Source organism: Ovis aries, chromosome 3 (genome assembly GCF_016772045.2).
Source record: "Ovis aries strain OAR_USU_Benz2616 breed Rambouillet chromosome 3, ARS-UI_Ramb_v3.0, whole genome shotgun sequence".
NCBI lineage: Eukaryota > Metazoa > Chordata > Mammalia > Artiodactyla > Bovidae > Ovis > Ovis aries.
Window position 1 is genome coordinate 206,183,430 of NC_056056.1, and position 25,485 is coordinate 206,208,914.

Below are 25,485 nucleotides of genomic sequence, written 5' to 3' on the forward strand. Positions count from 1 at the left end.
CTAAGACCCACGCGAAAGGGAGCCCAAGGCGGGGCACCCTCCACTATTCAAATGAGTGGTGGTGGCCTAACGTAGATGGTGCAAACCTCTTGTCTCGAGGTTTTATTAGTTCTCCACGTAAACCAAGTTCTTCAGCCTCTTTTCTCCACTAATTTTCCTACTACACTATTCTTTCCTAACCTAATCTTATATTTCTAATTAAATAAATCTCTCCTCACCGACTCCATCCACCCTTCGAATTCCCTGGATCCACCGGGGCTGGACCCCGGCAAATCATGTGGCTTTTGTCCCTCATTTTATTAATATGGTCTATTACATTGGCTGATTTTCCTATGCTAAACCATTCAACTATCTCAGACATAAATCCACTTAGTCATGACATATAATCTGTTTATTGTGCTGTTGAACTCAGTGCATTTGTAGGTTGCTGCAATTTTTATCAGTGTTCCTCAGGAATATTAGTATAGTCTTCCTTTAGTGTCTTTATATGGCTTTGGTATCAGGGCAATGCAGTTCTCATAGAGCTGGACGTGTTCCATCTTCTTCAGATTTCAGGAGAATTAGTGTTAATTTTTATTTAAATGTTAGGTAGATGTTTCCAACCAATTGATCTTTTCTTTGCTATGAGATTTAAAAATACTGTTTACTTCTTAAATAGTGCTTAAAGCTTACCCATTGTTGAATTGTTCACATTTCCTGTTTCTTCCTGTTTCAGTCTTAGTACATTCTAGAGCAATAGCCATTTCTTCTAGATTATCCAACTTGTCGGTATTCAATTATTCATAATATTCGCTTCTTTAATATATCCCTATATCCTCATCAGTTATTTTAAACTGTTTGCCAGGTAGCTCATTGCTCTGACTCTTTTGGAATCAGCTCCTGGAGATTCTCTTTTCTTGCTATGTTTTGTCATGTTTGTCATGGTTCTCTGCTGTGTGTGTATCATCTGTATTTATCTTTCTACCTCTACTAGTGGCAGTAAATTTCTAATTTCTAAGAAGCTGTAGAAAGGGTTACAGAGGAGATTAGCTGATCTATGAATTCAATATCACAACTAAAAAAGTCTCCAAATGTAAGTTCTCTTGAGGATTTTATTTAATATGTATATAAAGGTAATTGAATAATAAGGGTCTTTTCAATTACATAATTGTGAAAACAGTTTAACAAAAAGATCCATCAATATGCTTCACACTACATATGAACAAATGAAGACTCTCCTTTGGTTTATATTTCTGGCCAGTTTATACTTTTGAAGCTCACAAAATTTTGCAAGATTCTGGTTCAAAAGAATACTTTTTCATCATCAACTCTTTTTAATGTGGCCATTGTGGATTCCATGTGGTCATAGTCATGCTGCATAACGAAATTAAACTTCAGTGCACAGCATTCTTTTTTTTTTATTTTTTTCTTCTTTACAGTACTGTATTGGTTTTGCCATACATCAACATGAATCCACCACGGGTGTACATAAGTTCCCATGTACAGAACAGACTTTTTGACTTTGTGGGAGAGGGAGAAGGCGGGATGATTTGGGACGATGGCATTGAAACACAGCATTCTTTTAAGCTAAGAATAGTCTGGATGTTTGGCTCTTTGTTTTCTCTCTTCTATTACTCAATGGCCTTTTGAACATTTACAGCTTCATTTTCCACATTTCACATTCTTGAGGGGCGAGGAAAATATTTAAAGAAGATTTTAGACGTTTTGACAGATGTCCTGCAGGGTTTTGGTTTGGTTTGGTTTTTGCACTAGTGTTTATGTTTTACAACCTTGCATTAAACATTATTTATTTTAATTCTAACTTTTTTGAGCCAAATTAGAGTGCTTCATTTCCTTCCCTCTGGTCCCAGTACAGAGAAAGGTATTCAAAATGGATGGCTATGAAGACAATAGCAAACCTTCTTAGAATTTGTCAAACAGGACAGTTAATTAAAGAAAGTAGATATTGGGTTGTCAAAAAAAATTGTTTGCATTTTAACTCAAATGAACTTTTTGGCTATCCCAATATCACATGTCTAAGTATGCTTGACACTGAGTAAGTGGGTTTTCTCACTAATTCATAGAAAACCCACAGCTGTGTGGGTAGATGTGGGTAGGTGATAACATAGGAAGACAAGAGAGCTTTTCACGAATGGGCACTTCTTTTAGCTGATCTTGCCTCATAGAACTTAGAGATTTTTTTCTTTTATACAACATTAGTGCCACATTCTTCCATTTGCAATGGACAATCAGTCGATTTATGAAAATTCAACCCTACCCAGGGATTCTGCCTTTGAAAAGTCATCACCCTCTTCCCTTCGTCAGAGTAAGTGACTTTAATTTCCCTTCTGGCATTGGTATATCTTCCAATACTTAGATTTTTCACTTAAATTTGTGGTTTTAAATCATGACTTTGAAGATGAGCAGCAGTCATATGCTAATGTTAAATAGATATAGCAGGGCCTGTCTATAGGTAATCACAGATATGGGAAAAAACTCACATCTTGTAGGTTTGTTTTTTATCAAGATAATTTTGTGAAAAGTGAACCTCACTCTTATCACTAAACCTCGGCAAAAAGATTCTTTAGGAAATATCCTACATCTATGAACATATGAACAAAGAAGTATTTTTCTTTGTCTTGTTGGTTTTTTTGCTTCACCATGCACGATGCATGATCTTTGTTCCCAGACCAGGGTTCAAATCTATGCTCCCTGCAGTGGAAGCTTGGAGGCTTAACCACTGAACCACCAGAAAGTCCCCTTTTGTTTTTTAGTTTGTTTGTTTTTTAACAAAGGAGTATGTTTAGAGATACTTTACTACCTTGCTGTAATAGTAACCTACTTTATTCCAAATTTCTTTATGTAATTACCATTAGTTTCAATGCATTTGCATCCATGATGTTCCCTTCAAAACACTGGAGTGTAGTCTTAATGATTGACATCTTTCACTCTAAAAAAGGAAGGGAAAAACTGTTCTGAAAAAAAAAATGATATTCAAGATCAAAGACGAATATAATCACAATCTGATGATTTTTAAATTAAAATGTGTATCAGCTTAGAAGGAGGTAAGACACAGGACATGGGAGAATATCACTGATGAAACTATTTGACATTTGTTGAAGTTGGCAATTTTGTGTGTGTGTGATCTAGTATTCTGAGTGAAGGAGATAGGGATTCTAACATGAGGTAATGGATTCCATGGGCTGGGGATGGATGAAAAGAAACTAGAAACTAAGAAGAAAAATGTATAAAATTATCATAATATAGGACTGCCTTCTGATATCAAACCAAATTTTCTAATATTGCAATTTTTATCCCACATGATATTCATTTCATAGTGTACTTAGCACATGGGTTGTATCTTTTTAAGATCGTTTGGTATAATTTGAAACTGTTAAATTATCAACATTCTAAATTGGAGATTGAAAAGTCTTAGGGTTACAAAAGAGTTTGATGATCCTTTCATATGGGATAATGGAAATTTGGGGAATTTTGATAACTACAATGAGAGTTTGATTAAGCTACGGGTATTTTTTGATGTGAAAGAGCAAGGCTTTCTGTTCCCTATTCAAATCAAGCAAAAGTGGAAGAAAGGAGGATGGTGTTGAAAGGACATTTTGGAGAATGAGTATACAGAAAGATGGCAAGCTTTTCCTCAAGAGCTACTATCTATGATCCCAAATCAATGGGGCCAGAAAATATGTCTCTTTTGATTGCAATCATTATTCCACAACATATCATTCTAAAAGTAAATATGAAAAACAAAATAGAATAAAGTCAGAACAAAATGCATGATTATAAAACACTTGACTGAAAAAAAATACGTAACCTAAAAGTGAGAATTATGCATTTGGTGACTTTACTGAGGCCTATAGCCAAGACGGTAGCCTCTTGGATAACTCTAAGGAACTTTCCCCAAAGGTGACGGAGGAGCCAGGATTTATAGGAGTTTTTGCTTAAAACAAAATGAAACACATGTAGTTGACTATCAAAAGACGACTGCTGATCACAAAAACAGATATTTCAAGTTAATGATTTTAGTGCTTTTCTACATGTGGGAAGACACAAGAAATCAATTATTCTTATTGAAATCAATCATCCACATGTATTTTAAATACCCAGGCTTTTATCCTGTTTTTTCTCTATCCTGAATTTCCCTCAGGCTTCACCATCAGGGCAGCTGCCCGGGTTGATGGCTTTATGGTAGCAACATCTCTTGTTTCTTGAAATGGCAGGTGACATTCTTTCTCTGCACATTGACCTGGTATTACAGTTATTGTGAAACTACCCCCTGAGCTCTTTGGCTGAACTGTTCAGGCTGTGGGAACTGTGGAATAGTGATTATATATAAGATATTCGGGGAAACCAGACAGAGATGTGAGTTGTGACTTATTTAGTTTATAATTTCTTATAAAAGTAGATAAGTGTTGGCAAAATGCCTCTAGTGTTTATCTTTTCATCCAAAAATAAGCACCTGAGGCAGATGTGCCCTGGTGCCTGGGCGACTGTAAGTGAACAAAATAGTGAAAAATATTTTCTATTCTTGTGTTTATATTATACTGCTAGGAAGACATACATATAAATGAATAAGTATATTATGTCTTAGATGCTATGAAATGCAAAAGAGAAAACTTTACATGTATTTACATTTCCACCCCCTTGGTCTCTGGCTTGTTTATTTTAGCTGCACTGGGTCTTTGTTGCTGCATGCAGCCTTTCTCTGGTTGTGGTGAGGGGGCTACTCTTCACTAGCAATGCGTGGCCTTCTCACTGTGGCGGCTTCTCTTGTTGTGGGGCATGGACTCAGTTGTGCTGTGGCACGTGAAATCTTCCTGGACCATAGATCCAACTCCAGGCCCTGCATTGGCAGGCAAATTCTTAACCACTGGGCCACCAGGGAAGTCTTCAGAATCCTACGTTAAGATGATTGGTAAATGTTCTTTCCTGCCCCTAGCCCTCATCCGAAATCTAGCTCTTTCTTATGTGATCCTAACAACCTTTGCGTTTTGTACCAAATGAACTCAACGGAGTTAACCTGGTATATTTTCTTAACCTCTCAGACGTTTGTCGGGTTCCATGTCAGCATAAATTTGCTTGGAAACTTGGATGTGCTGGGATTATTCTTCTTGCCTTGACTCTGATTGGGTTTAAAATGTCAGGTAAGTGGTACAAGATCATTTATTTTTATTTTTCTACTTATTCTACTTGTACCATCAATATGACTACCCCAAACTTACTGGAAGACCAGTGAAATAAAAAGAGTCACAAAACAGTGCTCTACTAGTGCTCAGCCCATATTCATTCTGCAAGCTTTGCCTCAGGTATTTCTCTTCCTAATTGTTCGAAGTCATCGCAAGAGATTTCACATGTGCTCCAGGAATTTTTTTTAAATTGTAATTACGATAAAAGGGTGACAATAACGAAGAAAATTTCCAATTATTCACAGAATTTTTATTTTAAAATATATTTTATGTACTACACCAAAATATTTCAACACAAACTAATACAAAAATTATTGAGCTATTTTACATTCTTTTTACAGATTGTTTTAGATCTTTGAAATCTAGTGTGTATGTTTTCTATCTACAGTACATTTCAAATTAGCCACTAATATTAATAACCTCAGATATGCAGACGACACCACCCTTATGGCAGAAAATGAAGAGGAACTAAAAAGCCTCTTGATGAAAGTGAAAGAGGAGAGTGAAAAAGTTGGCTTAAATGTCAACATTCAGAAAACTAAGATCATGGCATCTGGTCCCATCACTTCATTGGAAATAGATGTGGAAACGGTGGAAACAGTGTCAGGCTTTGTTATTGGGGGCTCCAAAATCACAGCAGATGGTGATTGCAGCCATGAAATTAAAGACGCTTACTCCTTGGAAGGAAACTTAGGACCAACCTAGATAGCATATTAAGAAGCAGGGAGATTACTTTGCCAACAAAGGTCCATCTAGTCAAAGCTATGGTTTTTCCAGTAGTCATGTATGGACGTGAGAGTTGGACTGTAAAGAAAGATGAGCACTGAAGAATTGATGCTTTTGAACTGTGGTGTTGGAGAAGACTCTTGAGAGTACCTTGGGCTGCAAGGAGGTCCAACCAGTCCATCCTAAAGGGGATCAGTCCTGGATGTTTTTTGAAAGGACTGATGCTGAAGCTGAAACTCCAATTATTTGGCCACCTCATAGAAAGAGTTGATCATTGGAAAAGACCCTGATGCTGGGAGGGATTGGGGGCAGGAGGAGAAGGGGACGACAGAGGATGAGATGGCTGGATGGCATCACTGACCTGATGGACTTGACTTTGAGTGACCTCCGGGAGTTGGTGATGGACAGGGAGGCCTGGCGTGCTGTGATTCAAGGGGTTGCAAAGAGTCGGACACGACTGAGCGACTGAACTGAACTGATTCATCAGAAATACTTGATTTGTATTTAGATTTTGTAAAGCTTACAGTTTTTAAGTCTTTATTGAACTGTTTACAATACAGTTGTTCCTATGTTCTGGGTTTTTGTTTGTTTTTGTTCTTTGTTTTTGGCCAAGACGCTTGTGGGATCTCAGCTTTCCAACCAGGGGTCATACCTATTCCCCATGCACTGGAAGGCAGGCTTAACACTGGATGGCTTAGGAACGCTCTATACTTTCTTAAGTGCCTACGAAATTTCAGATTGTCCTGGACAATGTCTCACATAGGATAGGCACAATTATACTCATTCTGAAGATGGAGCATGCAGACAACAGTGGAAGCAATTTGAAAGTTTAAGTAACACCGGGTTACTGAAAGCAAGTAAAAACATGTGAAAGTGAAAGTCGCTCAGCAGTGTCTGACTCTTTGCAACCCCAAGGACGATATAGTCCATTGAATTCTTCAGGTCAGAATACTGGAATGGGTAGCCTTTTCCTTCTCCAGGGGCTCTTGGATTCTTTGGCAGCTGAGCCACAGGGAAGCCCAAGAATACTGGAGTAGGTAGCCTACCCCTTCTCCAGCGGATCTTCACGACCCAGGAATCCAACCAAGGCCCCATGCATTGCAGGCTGATAAGCAAGCAAAGAAAGTTTCAGTCAATAAGTCTTATTTATAGTAGAAGAAAGTAACTCAATGTTTCTGTGGGTTTACTTGTTATGTGTTTGTTTACATTGTCTTCTAAATGGACTCTCCATTACTACATTGCTATTACTTTTATCTTCTGTTCATTTCAAGCTTGTTGCAATCATTTCCCGAAGTGATAAATATAGTGTATTCATTTCACTGCAGCTTTTAACATTAATCTTTTTAATAGTTTCTCTTTATTTACCAGTGATATCCTTAATACTAAACTCACCAAAGGAAAAAAAGAGTGTGGATTTCCAAGAAAACAGGAAGGAAACAACAGGTCTGTTTTTTGCCTTGAATTTCCTAAGAATAATGGCTAACATTTAATAGATATTATTGCCTTATCTTAGTCAAGACTAGTAACAACCAATACATTACGATAGTATTATCACTCTGATTTTACCTTTGACAAAACTGAGACATGGAAAGCTTAAGCCACTTATCAGAGTCATACAAGTCCTACAAGGTGACACTGAGACTTTGGTGGTCTATATTCAGAGCCTATGATCTTAACCAGATAATACTGTCTTAATGAATACTCCTGCCAGGAGAGTCAAGAATTAACTAATAGTCAATTACCAAGCTATATTCAAATATTCATTTACATGGGCTATTTGGTGATTTCAATGAATATGTCAAGCAGTTAACTTTTGCCTGAAGTTAATTAATGAAACACAAATGTGAAATGAATTATTTAAATTTATTGTATTAATCATTAAGACATTGATCATGTTCTTATAGTTTATAAGTATTGTGTTTTAATACACTAGTGATGAGTGACTGCAGCGGAAAGTGATCATTTATTATTTACCTTGTACAGAACAGAAATGTTAAGAAACTTGGGAAATCCTTCTAGGAAATGTTATTCAATAGATCCTGTTAATAATCCATCCCCAAGAAGAAGAAATGCAAAAAACAATGGACTGATTCCAATTTTGGAAAGGAGTACATCAAGGTTGTGTCTTGTCACTCTGCTTATTTAACTTATGTGCAGAGTACATCATGTGAAATGCCGGGCTAGATGAAGCACAAGCTGAAATCAGGATTACCAGGAGAGATATCAATAATCTTAGATATGCAGATGACACCACCCTTATGGCAAAAAGTGAAGAAGAACTAAAGAGCCTCTTGATGAAAGTGAAAGAGGAGAGTGAAAAAGTGGGCTTAAAACTCAACATTCAAAAAATGAAGATCATGGCATCTGGTCCCATCACTTCATGGCAAATGAATGGGGAAACAATGGGAACAGTGACAGACTTTATTTCCTAGGGCTCCCAAATCACTGCGGATGGTGTTATACCCATGAAATTAAAAGACATGTGCTCCTTGGAAGAAAAGCTGTGACCAACCTAGACAGCATATTAAAAAGCCGAGACATTACTTTGCCAACAGAGGTCCTTCTAGTCAAAGCTATGGTTTTTCCAGTAGTCTTGTATGGATGTGAGACTCGGACCATAAAGATAGCTGAGTGCTGAAGAATTGATGTTTTTGAACTGTGGTGTTGGAGAAGACTCCTGAGAATCTCTTGGACTGCAAGGAGATCAAACCAATCAATCCTAAATAAATCCTAATAGTCAGTCCTGACTATTCACTGCAAAGACTGATGCTGAAGCTGAAGCTCCAATACTTTGGCCACGTAATGCAAAGAGCTGACTCATTGGAAAAGACCCTGATGTTGGGAAAGATTGAAGGCAGGAAGTAGAAGGGGATGACAGAGGTTGAGATGCTTGGATGACATCACTGACTCGATGGACATGAGTTTGAGCTAGCTCTGGGAGTTGGTGTTGGACAAGGAAGCTCCATGCTGCAATCCATGGGTTTACAGAGTCGGACAAGACTGAGTAACTGAGTTGAACTGAATATTCAAATATATAATTTACATTACAAATTTATAATTTTTCTTCATGGTATTTGCAATTAATTTATGAATTATTATTTGCTTTCAAGTTATATTGTTTCAAGTGTATTTTTTAGAAGATTTTGATATTGTTGTCCATGGAGTAGAAAGAGCACTGGTGAGGAATTTAAGGAATCCTAGAAAGAGTTTTGTCTCTATCACCAACTGCTTGTGTGGACTTGAATAAGTTATTCTCTCTGTTAGTGTTTTAACGGGTAACTATTTTTCAAATCTTAGTAACAGAATGAACAATGGTCTCAAAAGCTTCACAGTTATATTAAATTCTAAATACATAATTGTCCTCACAGAGATGATCAGTCTTTCCTGAATTTATGACGACTAGTGCATGCGTGGTTAGTGTTAGTGAGGTGGGGACAGGTTAGAAACATAACATTTATTTCTTCTTCCTCTTTCTTACTTTATTGCTCCCCTTCTTTCTTACTTTAGAGACCAGTTCCGTGAACGTGCCCAATGCCTTGGCAACAAATCCGAGATAAATGCTTGTATTTTCATGAAGCTTTCAAAACTTGGAATGACAGTCTAGCTGACTGTTCCACAAGAGAATCCAGTCTGCTGCTTATTCAAGATAAGGAAGAACTGGTAAATAATTAACTAAAATACAACTTAGCACTGACTTCTAGCCACATCAAGATCTTTGTGCTTTAGCCTTAAGGGTTCTATGCAGATGAAAATATCAACCTTGACTTCAAGAAGCTCACAATCTGAGAGACTAAATAGACATGTAAACAAAATAAATATAATTTAATGAGTACAACAATATAAACATAAACATTTGTGCATATTAATATATAAATGAACAAATAGAAATATCACAAATAAGGATTAATTAACGCCAACAGGGAGTCAGGAAAGGCCTCATAGAAGAGGTAATGCTTGGACTGGGTTTCAGAGGATGAGCATAAGAATGTAAACCAGCAACAGATAAACAGATTCAATATTCAGTCATTTCTTCTGTTTCATTTACAGAGACTCATATAAAACCTGATAAATGAGAAAGGAATGCTGTTTTGGGTTGGATTAAATTTTACATTGCCAGAGAAGAAATGGAAGTGGAAAAAATGGTTCCTTTTTAAACTCTAATATGTGAGTACTAGATAAGCTAACTTTAATATTCAATTTACAGCATTTACATCAATTGGCAAGATAGTAACATTGTTATTGGAGACTGAGATTTATAGTTAATAGCCTGAGAAAAAGAATGTTTCTGAAGTTGGTTAAAAAGTTCTACATATGTCCGACGCAGGATACAGCATGCTTGGGGCTGGTGCACGGTGATGACCCAGAGAGATGTTATGGGGAGGGAGGTGGGAGGGGGTTCATGTTTGGGAACGCATGTACACCCGTGGTGGATTCATGTCAATGTATGGCAAAACCAATACAGTACTGTAAAGTAAAATAAAGTAAAAATAAAAATTTTAAAAAAAGTTCTATATATGAAAACACCAACTCTTTGTTACAACATATATTTTATCTGAAATGGAGTTTCAGGAGACAAGGAATAGATTAATTCCTTTGGGAGGGACACACAAAAAAAAAGTTTTTCAGAGAATAAAATTTTAAAATAAAGATTTTTCTAGCTAGAAGATACTGACACAAAGAATTGTTAAATAGTTTTTCAACCTGTGGGACCACATACCTTAGTGGGCCATGCTGGAACAATAAATATGAGAAGAAAAATATAGCATGTATCAGAGCATGTGGAATCCAGATATTTGGGAACTAGCCAAACGGTGAGAAATATTGGAGCCTATTGTAACCAGTAGTGTAGAAAAAGAGTTGTTTGAGGAGATGTAATAAACCTGCATAAGCCACAACAGAGCTATTTGCCATTTCTTTTTCTTCCATTGTATTGATTTATTTTTGTCTGTGCTGGGTCTTCATTGCTGCTCAGAGTTTTCTTTTGTTGCTCAGAGTGGGGGCCACTCTCTAGCTGTGGTATGAAGGCTTCTCACTGTGATAGTTGCTCTTGTTGCAGAGCACAGCTTCTAGGGCACTCGGGCTTCAGTAGTTGCAGGGTACGGGCTCTAGAGCACAGACATGATAGTTGTCTTGCACAGGATTAGTTGCTCCACAGCATGTAGGATCTTCCCAGATTAGGGATCGAACCTGTGTCTCCTGCTTTGGCAGGTGGCTTCTTCACTGAGTCATCAGGGAAGCCCTTGCGATTTCTTTCTGGTTGTCTCACTATAGTCTCTTATTGCAAGATGGCCAGGATAACCGTGAATGTTTTAGGATTGATGTTACAAATTAAATTACAAATCTTTAACGGACTTCATCTTTTTTGTACATCAAAGGGCAGGACACTATTTTTCCCTAGAAAGTGAAAGTGTTCAGGCATCCAATCTAGTTTCTGAAAAGAACTTTTGCTGAGTTTTCCAGAACAGATGACATTGTGGTATGGTTTTTTGAGTCTGCAAAAGATTTATTGACATTTGTATAAATTACAGTTAAAATCAATTCTGTTTCTCATTCAAAACACCAAGACATTGAAGGTTAAGACCCAGGAGCATATTCAAGTTTATCCAAAATATAGTAATACTTTATTGTGTGGAAAGTTACCAAACATTGAGATATGTTGGTTTAATGACCAAGTTTTCATTTGTTTGACTCATTCTAAAATACAGTATTTTTTTAAGTGCAGTACTTTAAAATTAATATAATTTTTTTATTTTACTTTACAATACTGTATTGGTTTTGCTGTACATGAATATTTTTAAATAAAGTGTTCTGGACTAGAATAAACGCATTAAAAGGCAAATGTATTTTGTTAAATAAAATCTATTCTGAATTTTTATTTGTTTTATAGGGATTATTATCTATACTTCATTGACATATAAATGCAACTCTGATATTAACTTACTTTTATTTCTTTGTCATTAGAAAAGATTAATTTTGGTTACATGTGTGTATGTTTCTTACTGGGGCATTATGTTTATTTTATTAAGGTTTATTATAAAATTGGAAAACTCTGAGGTGTATGACAAGAAATACAGGCATAGTTGATAGATTAAATGTGACTGAACATTCTCTTCTATTCTGAAGAGTAAAGTAATGGTTTTAGTAAGACTGTGATCAGGTAAATCTGGAAGGTATCATATGATAGTAAAACAGCAGCAGTTAGACACTGCTTTTATGTAGTGCTCTAAACTACACAGCATATTATAAAGTAGAGACATTACTTTACCAACAAATGTCCATCTAGTCAAAGCTATATCTTTCCAGTAGTCATGTATGGATGTGAGAGTTGGACTATAAACAAAGCTGAGTGCAGAAGAATTGATGCATTTGAACTGTGGTGTTGAAGACTCTTGAGAATCCCTTGGACTGCAAGGAGATCCAACTAATCTACCCCAAAGGAAATCAGTCCTGAATATTCATTGGAAGGACTGATGCTAAACCTGAAACTCCAAAATTTTGTCCACCTGATGTGAAGAACTGACTCATTTGAAAAGACCCTGATGCTGGGAAAGATAGAAGGAAAGAGGAGAAGGGGAAGACAGAGGATGAGATGGTTGGATGGCATCACCAACTCAGCGAACATGAGTTTGAGTAAACTCCGTGAGTTGGTGATGAACAGGGAGGCCTGGCGTGCTGCAGTCCATGGGGTCACAAAGAGTCGGACATGACTGAGCGACTGAACTCAATTGAACTGAACCCTGGTTTTCAAGTAAAGTAAAAGATAGAATGATAATAATTTTTTCCACAGGACTGCTTTGGGGATTAAAGAAGTTAACATTAAAGAACTAGGCAGAGATCTGGTCAAAGCGAGCCTAGGAAGTCAGCAAGGGCCTTTTGAAAACAGGCTTGGTCAGTTGAGCACTAAAAAAGTTATCTTGAAAGTTGAAGGGGCCAGAAAGGTGAAAGAGATAAAATAGCAAAAGAGACTTTTGCTATTACTCTCTTGAAAGAAATGCTGATGTGACTAGACTGTCAGGCACTAGGAGGGAATTAAGGTGAACTTCTCAGGGCCAAGGGGTTTTATGAAGAAATGGAACAAAGGAACAAAGAAAATCTGTGATGGAGCCCTGCCCACCATACCACTTCGCTTTCAATTTAGGACAAACAGGTGAATGTCTCGTGCATACCCCATCCTGGAATGCCAGTTCTGTGTTGCCATCCCATTCTTTGACTGCTACTCACACCACATCTGCAATGAGCCACAACACTCCTGCATCTTTGGAACCAAGAGAACATTGATCACAGCAGACACTCGTGAACTGTTTGGAATGGGAAAAAAAGGAGCCTTCCACTACATACAACATGAACTGAGCCTCCTTTTCCGGCCACATTCAAATTCTGCAGACCCTGTGTGTCTAAACGTAATTAACTACATTTCCTGAGCACATATTCTGTTTAAGTCTGATCACACTTGTATAGGTATCATCTCAATGCCTCCCCAAATACTAGGTCGTTATACCCTAAATATTTAAGGAAATAAATAAAAATTAAAATTAAAAAAAAAAAGAAAATGAAAGTTCAGTGAAAGCAATACGTTTTTCATGTGATATGTTAATAGGAGATTCAGTTTCCAATTTCCAAAGCTTCATTTTGTATATATCATGATGACATTTCTGTTTAGAATGCTTCGCTTCCAGTGAAGATGAACTTGCAAGTTCCAGATGTTTATATGAGCTTTCTATTAAAAGTTTATATTTATGACTGACTGTGTAGTTATCACTGTTCAGTTGCTAAGTCATGTCCCACCCTTTGTGACCCCCATAGACTGCAGCTCTCCAGGTTCCTCTGTCCTCCAGTGTCTCCCAGTTTGCTCAAATTCATGTCCATTTGAGTCAGTGATGCTATCTAACCATCTCATCCTCTGCCTCCCCCTTCTCCTTTGGCCTCAGTCTTTCCCAGCATCAGGGTCTTTTCCAATGAGTTGGCTTTTCCCATCAGGTGGTCAAAATATTGGAGCATCAGTCCTTCCAAAGCTTCAGCATCAGTCCTTCCAAGGAATATTCAGGGTTGATATCTTTTAGGATAGACTGGCCTGATTTACAGGCAGTCCAAGGGACTCTCAAGAATCTTCTCCAGCACCACGATTTGAAAGCATCAATTCTTTGGCACTTACTCTCTTTATGGTATAAATTTCACATCAGTACATGAGTAATGGAAAAGCCGTAGCTTTGACTATACTGACATTTGCTGGCAAAGTGATGTCTTTGGTTTTGAATATGCTGTCTAGGTTTGTCATAGCTTTCCCTCCAAGGAGCAAGTGAAAAAAAGTGAAACTGTTAGTCCCTCAGTCCTGTCTGACTCTTTCCCACCCTATGGACTGTACCCTGCCAGGTTCCTCTGTCCACAGAAATGGAATTTCTCCGGACAAGAATACTGGAGTGATGGGAATGCAAACTAGTACAGCCACTATGGAGAACAGTGTGGAGATTCCTTTAAAAATTGCAAATAGAACTGCCTTATGACCCAGCAATCCCACTGCTGGGCATACACACTGAGGAAACCAGAATTGAAAGAGAAACATGTACCCCAATTTTCATCGCAGCACTGTTTATAATAGCCAGGACATGGAAACAACCTAGGTGTCCATCAGCAGATGAATGGATAAGAAAGCTGTGGTACATATACACAATGGAGTATTACTCAGCCGTTAAAAAGAATACATTTGAATCAGTTCTGATGAGATGGATGAAACTGGAGCCGATTATACAGAGTGAAGTAAGCCAGAAAGAAAAACACCAATACAGTATACTAACACATATATATGGAATTTAGGAAGATGGCAATGACGACCCTGTATGCAAGACAGCAAAAAAGACACAGATGTGTATAACGGACTTTTGGACTCAGAGAGGGAGAGGGAGAGGGTGGGATGATTTGGGAGAATGGCATTGAAACATGTATACTATCATGTGAGAATCGAATCTCCAGTCTATGTCCGATGCAGGATGCAGCATGCTTGGGGCTGGTGCATGGTGATGACCCAGAGAGATGTTATGGGGAGGGAGGTAGGAGGGGGTTCATGTTTGGGAACGCATGTACACCCATGGTGGATTCATGTCAATGTATGGCAAAACCAATACAGTATTGTAAAGTAAAATAAAGTAAAAATAAAAATTAAAAAAAAAAAAAGAATACTGGAGTGGGTAGCCATTCCCAGTAGCAAGTGTCTTAATTTCAGGGCTTTAGTCATTGTCTGCAGAGATTTTGAAGCCCAAGCAAACAAAATCTGTTACTGCTTGCATTTTTTCCCCTTCTATTTGCCATGAAGTAATAGGACCAGATACTAAAATCTTAGCTTTTGAATGTTGAGTTTCAAGCCAGCTTTTTCACTCTCCTCTTTCACCCTCTTTCAGAGGCTTTTTAGTTCCTCTTCACTTTCTGCCATAGACTGTTTACTTAGCCAATGCTTAATAACTGAGCATCTCGTTGTTTCCTGAAAGTTACAGAAAATACTGGCTGGATGAGGAGAATTATGTGAGAAAATCATGAACTCTAAAGAGAGTCTTTTCTTTTGCTCCACAGATTACAGTTTCTGGTGATTCTAAAGAAGATAGCTGCGTTTGCATATCAAAGACACAATTTATTTCTGAAACCTGTGCTGCAGAAAATAGACGGATCTGCCAAAAAGAACTAATACATGTCAGAAATAAAGCAGTATGTTCTTGCAGTTGACTAGCCATCCCCCTCCATCTCTTTCATTTCCACTTCAGATTTCTGTCATTTTATCATAGATTTCTGTCATTTATCATAGTGGCTCCATGCACATTTTGTTAACACACACTGCGAATTCTAATTTTTGTGAATTTTACAAAAGTTCATGTCTAAGCCCTTCACTGAATAACTGAGAAAACATATACCTAAAGAAAAGATGTCTCAGGGCTTGTGCCCAGGAGTTGGATCACTGTATCATATGATAGTTCTATTTTTTATTTTTTTATAGAACTGCCATACCATTCTCCATAGTGGCTGTATCAATTTACATTCCCACCAATAGTGTAGGAGGGTTCCCTTTCCTCTACACCCTCTCCAGCATTTCTTGTTTGTAGATTTTTTCATGATGGTCATTCTGATGTATGTGTTAGCTTTGACATAAATACACGACCATATGTAAAGTGGATAGCTAGTGGGTAGCTGCTATATAGCACAGGGAACTGATCTCTGTGCTCTGTGATGACCTAGAGGAGTCGGATGGGTACGGGGGCAGGCGGGAGGCTCAGGAAGGAGGGGATATATGTGTACTTATAGCTGATTCATTTCATTGTACAGCAGAAGCTAACACAACACTGTAAAATAGCTATACTCTAATGAAAAGTCTCATTTTAAGAGACAGTGATGCGCTATGGATAAAAGTCCAGACCAGCTAAGGGGAATGGTTTCTAATTCTGCAGCTCTCATCCATCCCCCTCTGTGCCTTATCTCAACTCCGAAAAGTTTTAGTCAATATTTCTAAAGTGTTCTGCTTCTTCCACAGCCTCTATTTTCTGTTTTTATGCTTTGTGGCAAAGCATTGATTAAACTCCATTCTCTTGACTTTTATATCAGAGCTCCATTACTACAGGAATTTGAGGAAGGGAACTTAACTCTTCCCCATCACTGTAAAGTTCTTCCCATTTTAATTGTATCCTTGGTTCTTTAAAACATAATTTTATTGGAGTATAATTGCCTTATAATGTTGTATTAGTTTCTACTGTACAGCAAATTGAACCAGTTTTACATATACATTTATCTCCTTCCTTTAGAACTTCCTTCCCACAGTGCATTCATTAGAGTTCCATGTGTTATATGCACTGTGCACCAGGTAACAATTCCTTTGGGGCACTAGATACCAATTTCAGGAGGACAATTTTTCCACAAATCAGGGAGTGGCCTATGGTTTCAGGATGATTCAAGTGCCCTACATTCATTGTACATTTGTTTGTTTATTTCTATTATCATTATATCAGCTCCATCTCAGATCATCAGGCATTAGATATGGGAAATTTGGGACCCATGCTATACAGTATGTTCTCATTAGTTATCTATTTTATATATGTACATAGTATCAATAGTCTATATGTGTCGATCAAATCCCCCAGTTCCTCCCGCCACCCCGTTTCTCCTTTGCTAACCATACGTTTGTTCTCTATGTCTGTGTCTCTATTTCTGTTTTGCAGATAGGATCATCTGCAGATGATGATTGCAGCTATGAAATTAAAAGACGCTTACTGCTTGGAAGAAAAGTTATGACCAACCTAGATAGTATATTCAAAAGCAGAGACATTACTTTGCCAACTAAGGTCCGTCTAGTCAAGGCTATGGTTTTTCCTGTGGTCATGTGTGGATGTGAGAGTTGGACTGTGAAGAAGGCTGAGTGCTGAAGAATTGATGCTTTTGAACTTTGGTGTTGGAGAAGACTCTTGAGAGTCCCTTGGACAGCAAAGAGATCCAACCAGTCCATTCTGAAGGAGATCAGCCCTGGGATTTCTTTGGAAGGAATGATGCTAAAGCTGAAACTCCAGTCCTTTGGCCACCTCATGCAAAGAGTTGGCTCACTGTAAAAGACTCTGATGCTGGGAGGGATTGGGGGCAATAGGAGAAGGGGACGACAGAGGATAAGATGGCTGGGTGGCATCACAGACTCGATGGGCGTGAGTCTGAGTGAACTCCGGGAGTGGGTGATGGACAGAGAGGCCTGGCGTGCTGCGATTCATGGGATCACAAAAAGTCGGACACGACTGAGCGACTGAGCGACTGAACTGAACTGAACTGAGCTGAACTGATATGATTTTTCTAGATTCCACGTATATGCATTAATACTAAATTTATTTTTCTCTTTCTTCCTTACTTCACTCTGTATGACAGACTCTAGATCCATCCACATCTCTACAAATGACCCAATTTCATTCCCTTTTATGTCAGTGCCAGCCTGAATCATATAAATTCAAATAATACTATAATGATCAAAATAAAATTTTAGTTTCTGTTTTCCATGCCTGTTGATTTATAATACTTATTAATGTAAATCTTTGAACACATCAAATATTCAAAGGATAATTCATTTTGTGCCAGTTACTTGGGAAACATCAATACATTTTTTTTAAGTTTTTTATTTTTTAAATTTTAAAATCTTTAATTCTTACATGCATTCCCAAACATGAACCCCCCTCCCACCTCCCTCCCCATAACATCTCTCTGGGTCATCCCCATGCACCAGCCCCAAGCATGCTGTATCCTGCGTCAGACATAGACTGGCGATTTAATTCTTACATGATAGTATACATGTTAGAATGTCATTCTCCCAAATCATCCCACCCTCTCCCTCTCGCTCTGAGTCCAAAAGTCCATTATACACATCTGTGTCTTTTTTGCTGTCTTTCATACAGGGTCGTCATTGCCATCTTCCTAAATTCCATATATATGTGTTAGTATACTGTATTGGTGTTTTTCTTTCTGGCTTACTTCACTCTGTATAATTGGCTCCAGTTTCATCCATCTCATCAGAACTGATTCAAATGAATTCTTTTTAATGGCTGAGTAATACTCCATTGTGTATATGTACCACAGCTTTCTTATCCATTCATCTGCTGATGGACATCTAGGTTGTTTCCATGTCCTGGCTATTATAAACAGTGCTGCGATGAACATTGGAGTGCATGTGTCTCTATCAATTCTGGTTTCCTCGGTGTGTATGCCCAGCAGTGGGATTGCATTGCATCGATACATTTTTAGAAAAACATTCTAGACAAGATTATCTTTACAAAATAATATATGATAAAAGTGAGATTTTTGAATTGTTTCTTCCTTCGAGGGAAAAGACCTATAAAGAACAGATTTTAGAAAAAATGTTCCCACAATTGACAACGTATGTTCCTACCTCCTTGGAATGATGTTCAAAGAAACCTTCTAAAGCGGATCAGGATAAAGCTAAGTTCATTCAGTTAGTTCAGAATTCATTCCAAATATAACACATTTTTTCTCGTATATTTGTGTCATCTGAAATTAGGCACCCCTAAAGCACACATCCGTAAGAACCTTTTACAATGAAACTAAGCCCAAGAAGTTAGGTTCTTGAACTGTCATTTGCTATTGCACTATTAGATAAAGAAAAGTGATAAAGTGAAGTCACTCAGTCGTGTCCAACTCTGCGACCTCATGGACTATAGCCTACCAGGGCTCTTCTGTCCATGGGATTTTCCAGGCAATAGTACTGGAGTGGGTTGCCATTTCCTCCTCCTGCACTATTAGATAATCACATGAATTCATTCTTGGATATGATAAGGCTAAGGTCATCTCTGAAACTCAAACTATAAAGATGCAATTCCAGGAGGAAGACAAGTCTAACCATATTCTAGACAGATTAAAATATATTAGATCTAAGAGAACATTTTTTGGTTGAAGTATTTGAGTCAATGTTTGTGTAGCTCAGCTGGTAAAGAATCCGCCTGCAATGTGGGAGACCTGGATTCGATCCCTCAGTTGGGAAGATCCCCTGGAGAAGGCAAAGGTTACCCATACCAGTATTCTTGCCTGGAGAATTCCATGGACTCTATAGTCCATGGGGTCGCAAAGAGTTGGACACAATAGAGTGACTTTCACTTTTTACTGACAATAAACTCACTGCAAAGCCAAGTCATATCAACCTATTACGTCATTCAGCATCGGCCATCTATACTTCCCCTTTGCAGCCCATGCTTCAGATGAAGACTCCTGACCACTCTTTGAACACATCCTGATGTTTTAGGATTTCATGGTTGCGCCATACATGCGACAGGCTCCTTTCATATAATCCTTTTATTCTTTGCCTAGAAAAAGCCTAGGATCTGTAGAAAGCTTGAGTCAAATGTTCATTTCTTTCTGAAAATTTCCTCAAATCTCTCTGACTCTCTTTCTTTCCACTTTTCTAAAACAGGACTTAGTTTCTTCTTCGCAATATTATAATTAGTCCTTTTTTGTGATTGTAAGACTGCTCTGCTTCGTCCTGGCTAGAGCTGGACAAGTATCACAATAAAACAATGAAAAGAAGACAAGTCTCTGATTCAGTGAAAAGAGTAAGGGCAAAAAAACCTGGAAATAGAACTGCCATCAGTTCAGTTCAGTCGCTCAGTCATGTCCGACTCTGCATCCCCATGAATCGCAGCACACCAGCCCTCCCTGTCCATCACCATCTCCCAGAGTTCACTCAGACTCAGGTCCATCGAGTCTGTGATGCCATACAGCCATCTCATTCTCGGTCGTTCCCTCCTCCTACTGCCCCCAATCCTTCCCAGCATCAGAGTCTTTTCCAATGAGTCAACTCTTCTCATGAGGTGGCCAAAGTACTGGAGCTTCAGCTTTAGCATCATTCCTTCCAAAGAAATCCCAGGGCCGATCTCCTTCAGAATGGACTGGTTGGATCTCCTTGCAGTCCAAGGGACTCTCAAGAGTCTTCTCCAACACCACAGCTTAAAAGCATCAATTCTTCAGCACTCAGCCTTCTTCACAGTCCAAATCTCACATCCATACATGACCACAGGAAAAACCATAGCCTTGACTATATAGACTTTAGTTAGCAAAGTAATGTTTCTGCTTTTGAATATGCTATCTAGGTTGGATATAACTTTTCTTCCAAGCAGTAAGCGTCTTTTAATTTCATGGCTGCAGTCACCATCTGCAGTGATTTTGGACCCCCAAAAAATAAAGTCTGACACTGTTTCCACTGTTTCCTATCTATTTCCCATGAAGTGATGGGACCGAATGCCATGATCTTCGTTTTCTGAATGCTGAACTTAAAGAAAACATATTCACTTTCCTCTCTCACTTTCCTCAAGAGGCTTTTTTAGTTCCTCTTCACTTTCTGCCATAAGGGTGTTGTCATCTGCATATCTGAGGTTATTGATATTTCTCCCAGCCATCTTGATTCCAGCTTGTGTTTCTTTCAGTCTAGCGTTTCTCATGATGTACTCTGAAGAAGTACAATAAGTTAGAAGTTAAATAAGCAGGGTGACAATATACAGCCTTGACGTACTCCTTTTCCTATTTGGAACCAGTCTGTTGTTCCATGTCCAGTTCTAACTGTTGCTTCCTGATCTGCATACAGATTTCTCAAGAGGCAGGTTAGGTGGTATGGTATTCCCATCTCTTTCAGAATTTTCCACAGTTTATTGTGATCCACACAGTCAAAGGCTTTCGCATAGTCAATAAAGCAGAAATCGATATTTTTCTGGAACCCTCTTGCTTTTTCCATGATCGAGCAGACGTTGGCAATTTGATCTCTGGTTCTTCAGCCTTTTGTAAAACCAGCTTGAAAATCAGGGAGTTCAAGGTTCACGTATTGCTGAAGCCTGGCTTGGAGACTATTGGGCACTGCTTTACTAGCATGTGATATGAGTGCAATTGTGCAGTAGTTGGAGCGTTCTTTGGCATTGCCTTTCTTTGGGATTGGAATGAAAACTGACCTTTTCCAGTCCTTTGGCCACTGCTGAGATGTCCTAATTTGCTGGCATATTGAGTGCAGCACTTTCACAGCATCATCTTTCAGGATTTGAAACAGCTCAACTGGAATTTAATCACCTCCACTAGCTTTGTTCTTAGTGATGCTTTCTAAGGCCCGCTTGACTTCACATTCCAAGATGTCTGGCTCTAGGTGAGTGATCACATCATCATGATTATCTGGGTCGTGAAGTTTTTTTTTTTTTTTGGTACAGTTCTCCTATGTTTTCTTGCCACCTCTTCTTAATATATCTGCTTCTGTTAGGTCCATGCCATTTCTGTCCTTTATTGAGCCCATCTTTGCATGAAATGTTCCCTTGCTATCTCTAATTTTCTTGAAGGATCTCTAGTCTTTCCCATTCTGTTCTTTTCCTCTATTTCTTTGCATTGATCACTGAAGAAGGCTTTCTTATCTCTTCTTGCTATTCTTTGGAACTCTGCATTCAGATGCTTATATCTTTCCTTTTCTCCTTTGCTTTTCACCTCTCTTCTTTTCACAGCTATTTGTAACGCCTCCCCAGACAGCCATTTTGCTTTTTTGCATTTGTTTTCCATGGGTCTGGTCTTGACCGCAGTCTCCTGTACAATGTCACGAACCTCAGTCTATAGTTCATCAGGCACTCATCTATCAGATCTAGGCCCTTAAATCTATTTCTCACTTCCACTGTATAATCATAAGAGATTTGATTTAGGTCATACCTGAATGGTCTAGCGGTTTTCCCTACTTTCTTCATTTTGAGTCTGAATTTGGTAATAAGGAGTTCATGATCTGAGCCACAGTCAGCTCCTGATCTTGTTTTTGCTGACTGTATAGAGCTTCTCCACATTTGGCTGCAAAGAATATAATCAATCTGATTTCAGTGTAGATCATCTGGTGATGTCCGTGTGTAGAGTCTTCTCTTGTGTTGTTGGAAGAGGGTGTTTGCTATCACCAGTGCATTTTCTTGGCAAAACTCTATTAGTCTTTGCCCTGCTTCATTCGGCATTCAAAGGCCAAATTTTCCTGTTACTCCAGGTGTTTCTTGACTTCCTACTTTTGCATTCCAGTCCCCTATAATGAAAAGGACATCTTTTTTGAGTGTTAGTTCTAAAAGATCTTGTAAAATGGTACCTCATTGTGGTCTTGATTTGCATTTCTCTGATAATGAGTGATGTTGAGCATCTTTTCATGTGTTCGTTAGCCATCCGTATGTCTTCTTTGGAGAAATGCCTATTTAGTTCTTTGGCCCATTTTTGATTGGGTCGTTTATTTTTCTGGAATTGAGCTGTATAAGTTGCTTGTATATTTTTGAGATTAGTTGTTTGTCAGTTGCTTCATTTGCTATTGTTTTCTCCCATTCAGAAGGCTGTCTTTTCACCTTACTTATATTTTCCTTTGTTGTGCAGAAGCTTTTAATTTTAATTAGATCCCATTTGTTTATTTTTGCTTTTATTTCCAGTATTCTGGGAGGTGGATCATAGAGGATCCTGCTGTGATTTATGTCGGAGAGTGTTTGCCTATATTCTCCTCTAGGAGTTTTATAGTTTCTGGTCTGACGTTTAGATCTTTAATCCATTTTGAGTTTATTTTTGTGTGTGGTGTTAGAAAGTGATCTTGTTTCATTCCTTTACAAGTGGTTGACCAGTTTTCCCAGGGCCACTTGTTAAAGAAACTGTCTTTACTCCATTGTATATTCTTGCCTCCTTTGTCGAAGATATGGGGTCCATAGGTGTGTGGATTTATCTCTGGGCTTTCTATTTTGTTCCATTGATCTATATTTCTGTTTTTGTGCCAGTACCATACTGTCTTAATGACTGTGGCTTTGTAGTAGAGCCTGAAGTCAGGCAAGTTGATTCCTCCAGTTCCATTCTTCTTTCTCAAGATTGCTTTGGCTATTCAAGGTTTTTTGTATTTCCATACAAATCTTGAAATTATTTGTTCTAGTTCTGTGAAAAAATACCGCTGGTAGCTTGATAGGGATTGCATTGAATCTGTAGATTGCTTCAGTCAGAATGGCTGTGACCGAAAAGTCTGCAAGCAATAAATGCTGGAGAGGATGTGGAGAAAAGGGAACCCTCTTACACTGTTGGTGGGAATGCAAACTAGTACAGCCACTATGGAAAACAGTGTGGAGATTCCTTAAAAAAAATTGCAAATAGAGCTGCCTTATTGTGGGGCCCTAAATGGGAAACCTTGAAAAAGAAGGACTAGCTTTGTGGTTTAGAGCTAAGATGGTGCCTGGCGGAAGGGATAGGGGCATTGTCTATGTTACAGTTTTTGGTTGGCTCTCTTGATTTCCGTGCACGTGGACAGCGCGTGATCACCATAGACTTCTGTTACAATGAAGCGCATGATGATTTGACCTTTAACGTGATTGGTGCAACTATGGCATATTAAGATTTGACCTTTAATGTGATTGGTGCAACTATGGCATATTAAGATTTGATCTTTAATGTGATTGGTGCAACTATGGCATATTACAATTTGACCTTTAACATGATTGGTGCAACTAGGGCATATTACAATTTGACCTTTAACGTGATTGGTGCAACTATAGAAAGTCCCTCGCAAAACACCCTTGCTTGCCTATATAAACCAAGAGTTTGTAGCAATAAAGCAGAACTGCTTAGATGGAACCCCTGTTGCATGTGATTGTCTCTCTCTCCCTGAGGGACTGTGTTGGCTGACAGCAGGCTCACCTATCCTCGGGACCTCTTGGCTTTGCTGAGGGAAGTTCCACTGACTCTCTCTTTCTGCGGAGTGCCCCCCTCCCCCGCACCTTATGACCCAGCAATCCCACTGCTGGGCATACACACCAAGGAAACCAGAATTGATAGAGACACATGTACTCCAATGTTCATCGCAGCACTGTTTATAATAGCCAGGACATGGAAACAACCTAGATGTCCATCAGCAGATGAATGGATAAGAAAGCTGTGGTATATATACACAATGGAGTATTACTCAGCAGTTAAAAAGAATACATTTGAATCAGTTCTAATGAGATGGATGAAACTGGAGCCAATTATACAGAGTGAAGTAAGCCAGAAAGAAAAACACCAATACAGTATACTAACACATATATATGGAATTTAGAAAGATGGTAATGATGACCCTGTATGAGAGACAGCAAAAGAGACACAGATGTATAGAATGGACTTTTGGACTCTGAGGGAGAGGGAGAGGGTGGGATGATTTGGGAGAATGGCATTGAAACATGTATACTACCATGTAAGAAGTACAAGTCTATGTTCAATACAGGATACAGCATGCTTGGGGCTGGTGCATGGGGATGATCCAGACAGATGATATGGGGTGGGAGGCTGGAGGTGGTAGGGGGATTTAGGATTGGGAGCTTGTATACACCTGTGGTGGATTCATGTCAATGTATGGCAAAACCAATACAGTATTGTAAAGTAAAATAAAGTAAAAATAAAATTTAAAAAAATAAATAAATAAAATAAAAGATCTTGTAGGTCTTCGTAAAACCATACAACTTCAGTTTGGCATAGACTTGGATAACTGTGATATTGAATGGTTTGCCTTAGAGACGAACAGAGATCATTCTGTCGTTTTGAGACTGCATCCAAGTACTGTATTTCAGACACTTCTCTTGACCATGATGGCTACTCCATTTCTTCTGAGGGATTCCTGCCCACAGTAGTAGATGTAATGGTCATCTGAGTTAAATTCACCCATTCCAGACCATTTTAGTTCCCTGATTCCTAGAATGTCGACATTCACCCTTGCCATCTCTTGTTTGACCACTTCCAATTTGCCTTGATTCATGGACCTGACATTCCAGGTTCCTATGCAATATTGCTCTTTACAGCATCAGATCTTGCTTCTATCACCAGTCAGATCCACAACTGGGTATTCTTTTTGCTTTGGCTCCATCCCTTCATTCTTTCTGGACTTATTTCTCCACTGATCTCCAGTAGCATACTGGGCACCTAATGACCTGGGGAGTTCCTATTTTGGTATGCCATCATTTTGCCTTTTCCTACTGTTCATGGGGTTCTCAAGGCAAGAATCCTGAAGTGGCTTGCCATTCCCTTCTCCAGTGGACCACATTCTATCAGACCTCTCCACCATGACCCGCCCGTCTTGGGT

General features: G+C 38.6%; 1 pseudogene; it reads left to right on the top strand.

Moving 5' to 3' along the window:
- The first annotated feature begins 2,164 nt into the window (after positions 1–2,164).
- LOC114114065 (killer cell lectin-like receptor subfamily B member 1) lies at positions 2,165–15,836 on the top strand (annotated as a pseudogene).
- Positions 15,837–25,485: the final 9,649 nt, after the last annotated feature.